Genomic DNA, 5,518 nt, shown 5'->3' with positions numbered 1-5,518 from the left:
TGAAGAGCGCGACGCAGCGTGTAGTGTGAAACAGTCGCCCTCCGTTTCTGGCGGTGGCGCCGCTGTGGCAATCGCAGATTTGGTGTCTCCCTCTGGTGGGAAAGGGGAAAGGTTGCCTCTTCACGTGAATTTAAGGGGCGCTGTGAGCTCGCCAGTCAGTCAGTCTCGGTCAGTCTCTCGTCCCCAGCTTGCTAGTCTGTCTGTCGTCCACATTTGTTAGGCAGTTAGTGTCTGTCTGTCGTTCGGAGTGCTAGTATGTCTGTCGTTCGGATCAACCTTTAAAGCCGGCAAAATGAGAGTCTTTCCACTCCGCCAGTAAGAGAACTCAGCGAGTGGTCGCCCGGTCGGGGCTTAGTTCCTGCATCTGAGTCTGCGCGTTAGGCCGCCAGTCTGCTCGAGTTTGCTCAGGCAATGGTCAGTGCCGGTTGGATCGATCGGTTGGTCGGTCACTCACTGAGACACAAGATGACTTGTCCGTCTTGAGCGTCGGCGCCTGTGAAGTCGCTACGTCAGTCCAGTGGGCCACGGCGTTTAGGCCGGTATTACACTATCAAATTTCTTTGTCAAATATCTTTGTTCAATATCTTTGTCAAAGATATTTGATGGTGTAATAGGGAACTTTGTCAAATGTCGTCCAATATTTGATCAAATCTAGGGCCTCGCTGTAGATTTGATCAAAGAAGTCGCTTGTCTTCTGTTCACTGCAATGTGACATATTACCACCTGGAGCGCTAGCATCGCTGCAGCATTCTGTCGTCTGTAGTGTTTTAATAAACATTGCTGGTAAATACAATTTGTGTGTGCCGACAACTACAAAATTAATAGAGATATATGAAGCTGATGAGGCGCTTTACAACGTGAGGCACGCTGAATACAAAAATAGATTAAGAAGATTGGAGACCTTGTAACACTTCCGCCCTGTCGGACGTGCGTTAACTCTATAAAGCCTGTACTGTAATAAGTTCACGGGCTTCACCTTATAACAAGGATTTTAGTACATAAGTTGACTGCGTGTACCTAATGGAAGCAAGATCGAACCTATACTCAGCTAGTAACTACAGTGATGCGTCAAGCAAATGTAAAGTATAATTACGCTTTCGCATGGACAAGAAGTACACACAGTAGATATTACCAATGATTAATAATTCGGTCGCCAGCCTAATTAGGCATTGAATGAGTTTTTCCTTGTACAAGTGTGAGCATGTACAAGCATAACAACACGTAGTACTGTTGCGTTATATGGCAGAGTTTGGCATAGGAAAAAACCACTGAACTAAAGTTTTCTTCTTTTGTACTAATTTGGATGAGCTAAAATTACACAACACCACACAGCAATGATTACTACGAACTGCATTTTGTATATTGGTCAGACTGAAATCGGGCATAGATTACCCTAGAATTAGCAATTTTGAAAGCATACATACAATGTCACTATTAAAATTGGAAAAAACACTAATACACTTAGGTTAAATATAGAACTTACTTTTGCTGTTCAAATCTGATCAGTACACTTCAAGATGTGAAAGAATGGGCAAGAGAATGGGGTGGCCCTGAAACTGTTATGGTTGTTATACTCAAACTAGTAAGTCCTGAAGGTAAATTAACACTCAAAATTATCAATCTGTGGATAACTACTCTTTTCTTTTATTTCTGAATTAATTAATAGTCATTATTTCTGTCACACATTAATTAAATAACATTGCTAGCTCAATTCAAAATTTACATTTTAATTTAATCACACTGTTGTTCTTTACTAACATTTGCTTTAACATACCTACATTTAAACTGCTTTATAGCATAGCTTTGTCTACTGATAATTCTCGTTAATACTATCTTTGAACTTTCAGTTCGGGATACTCGGGTTGCACAATATGTGGTAAGGACCCTATCTAGGTCAATGATAAGGATAAGTAACGGCTAAGGCAATTCTGATAAAAGTCACGTTATTATTGAACAGTCAAAACAGTTTCGACACTGGTCCACACAGATACACTTCTAAAGATGAAATAGATGTTTGACCTGTGCACGTCGGTGCGGCGGGTGGCGGGCAGCGAGATAACGGGCAGCACAGCACACATACAAGCACGGCTAAGGCTCTCACTGCATCGGCACTTTCCTTCTTCTTAGCGTCGTAATCTTTCCAATTTTGTGCCTGAGAATATAGCCATGCCAAGTAGTCGTCGCAATCGGCTCATCCGAGGCTCAATGGAATCCACTTTTCCTAGATAGCCTCCTCGGTACGGTACATGTTCCTCCGACCGATACCCAACTCCGACTGTTATACTGAGCCCGTTGTGCCGAACCGCGCCAGTGTGCGTTTTCCCGCGCTCGCCTGCATCCACCTTTTCCCGCTCCCCTACAGGTAGGGTATTCACCACAGGTTTTCTACTACACATATCCTAATGCATTACCTACGTATGGACCAAGTGTTTAAATTACAATTTTCACATTTTACAATAGTTTTAACATTAAATACATTTCCTTTTGGTTATCAAATTGCCTGAAATCTAACATAAATAATAACATTCATTTCAAAAGTTGTTTACAGTTTCTTTAACATGACACGAAAAGAAAAAGAAATTCAAAACATTACTTATATTACTTTACATAAATTCAGAAAGAAAAATTTATCTAAATTCATAAAGAAAAAAATCATTATAGGTTATTATTGTTACAACCTGACCTGACTTAACCTAATCTAACCTAACCTAACCCAACCCTCTCCTGTAGCAAGGAATCAATCGTTGCGTTACAGTGAGCCTGTCTTCTGCAGATGTGGCAGTTCTTAAGTGAATACTGTGCTTTGTGATATGAGGCTACAGTTCTCTGAGGACATACAGAAATGTATGCTCATCCATTCTTAAGTAATAGATGTACCACTTGACGTCCTCCACTATAAGCTCATGTAACAAGTTTTGTTGAATGCATTTATCGTGTTGTCGTAAAACCCACTGCTTCACCCAGGTATGTTTCCTGTTTTTCCCCCACTTCTCTTCTGCATGTGCACACAGTGCAGTTGTGGTACATGCAACTGCTGCGGTTAATAACAAGTTGTTGTTGTCAGCCATCTTGAACTTTGACGAAAAATATGATGACAGTGTAATACCCCTTCTAGCACTACGTCAAAGATCTTTGTCAAATATATTTGACGGAATAGTTGATCACATCTTTGATCAAATCTTTGACAAAGAAATTTGATAGTGTATACCGGCCTTAGCGAGGCGTAGCAACTTCGCGGTCGGCACGAGAACAACAGGAGTCAACCCACAACATCAGTTTGGCCGGTGCGAGCTGCGACGCCGTGAGACGGGAGATCGGCGCGCCTTCCTGCGTCCGTTGAAGGGGCTGGCAGCGGACGGTTCGGGAGAGCGATTTGGGGGTGCTGCGCCAGGTCTTCTCGAGAAATCGCAGTTTATTAGAAGTTAAGTGATTGGTGATATGTTGTTTGATTCACTCTTGTTAAATTCTACTTGTTTTCTTGGTGAAGTCACCAGCCGTTTTGCTTTTGGCTCGTCCCACCATTCTTCTCCGTTTGACCACCCGCGGGAAGGTGGTTGTTTATAAATTGGGTGGTCCGTTTTTCCCTTGTGGAGTAGGGGTGGGTTAGAGCAACCTGCGGTTCGGGTTGTTCGGTAATCTCCCTATTAATCTACCGTACGTTAGCAGCTACCTCTGTCATGTTTGTCGGCCGGCCGGAGTGGCCGAGCGGTTAAAGGCGCTACAGTCTGGAACCGCACGACCGCTACGGTCGCAGGTTCGAATCCTGCCTCGGGCATGGATGTGTGTGATGCCCTTAGGTTAGTTAGGTTTAAGTAGTTCTAAGTTCTAGGGGACTTATGACCACAGCAGTTGAGTCCCATAGTGCTCAGAGCCATTTGAACCATCATGTTTGTCGGATTTGGTGTGTTAACGAATTTATTGCTTTGAGTGTAACGGCCTAATACCTGAAATACGTTTTGATCTTTGGAAACTTTGATATTATTGCCTATGATCTTGAGCCGGCCGGTGTGGCCGTGCGGTTAAAGGCGCTTCAGTCTGGAACCGCGTTACTGCAACGGTCGCAGGTTCGAATCCTGCCTCGGGCATGAGTGTGTGTGATGTCCTTAGGTTAGTTAGGTTTAAGTAGTTCTAAGTTCTAGGCGACTGATGACCTCAGATGTTAAGTCCCATAGTGCTCAGAGCCAGAGCCTATGATCTTGAGAGGCGGTATCTGTGTACTGTAGAGCATCTTAACTATTGTTTGGCCAACCTTGTAGAATTTTATGTAAGATTGCATTTCATGGGCTTTTGTTTAAATGATTATTTTAGTGTATAAAGTTGCCACCCTTTCACCGTAAGACTTTTCTTAGAAGTTAAAATCAAGTTGCATCTTCGGTGGCAAGGTTAATATTGTAATTGTTAGTGTTTTGTACCATTTCCATACCTCCTATGGGGGGGTGCATAGTTTGTGTGCTTGTGTAAATTGTTAAAACTCTTAGTTTAAAGTTATCTGGTGTGTTGCAGATTTGCACCAGTGTAGTCTTTCAGAGGCTGTTGTGAGCAGTCGTAACTACGGCCGTGTCAAAAGGCAGCGGCAATGTTCTCTGCCCCAAAGCTCATACAGTGAAAACTTGTTTCTTTCTTCGTCTGAATAAATTGTAACTTTGATGTTTAGAGGGTGTTTTCTGATTATAATTTCAAATCTCTTTCTTTAAAAAAAGCTTTTAGGCACTATTAAAGTTTTTCATCAGTTACTCCCTGGCAACTACTTCCATGCTTACATAGTGTGATTAAATGTGTTAATGTTCTTGATGAATCGCTAGTAAATAAAATAAATTCTTAAGAATATTCTTTGAAAATAAATCACGGTTTACTGACACAAATAAGTCATTCTCTTTTTTTTAGTTACTCACCTCCTCTACCTTCAGCTTACAGAATAATTATAAGAAGTACTACGAATCAAATTTTGTTTGCCCCTGGAAGCCGTTAAACAGGCAACCAGCTACTAACACCGCTCACCATAAACCATGAACCTGGTTAGCAGTGTAGTTCTCTCTAGATACATGAGCTAAAAATTCACCCCAAGGTCAGATATGATGAATGTTCTTGAAACACCCTGTAAAGTTGAGCATAATTAATGCAATTTGCATTAAACCAAACTCGTGATAGGAAGGAATTTTATGTTTGATCGTGAAGGACTACAAAGACTTGTGATCCCATAAATCTCATATTACACCATTCCGTCTCCAAGTCGGCCTGTAAGCCGGCCTGCAACACCAGTGCAGTGGCTCGCGTAGTTCCAGTGACAGTAGAGACATTAGCTGGCGGAATTCTGCCCCATGGTTTGTAGGGCAGTGTATGTCGCGCACGGATAGACTCAATTATACTCCAGAGGAGAGGATGGCACGGTGGAGGCGGCTGAGATAGCGGGCGAGCTCTATGACTTGGAGATAACCGGGCTCCACTGGAGTCCGCGCGATTACCTGGCCCGTGGATAACAGTCTTAGCTGCGCGCGACGCTCAAAGGGCTACAGTAACG

This window comes from Schistocerca cancellata, chromosome 1 (assembly GCF_023864275.1).
Source record: "Schistocerca cancellata isolate TAMUIC-IGC-003103 chromosome 1, iqSchCanc2.1, whole genome shotgun sequence".
Taxonomy (NCBI): domain Eukaryota; kingdom Metazoa; phylum Arthropoda; class Insecta; order Orthoptera; family Acrididae; genus Schistocerca; species Schistocerca cancellata.
The sequence above is the reverse complement of the archived record's forward strand: the minus strand, read 5'-3'. Positions refer to the sequence as shown.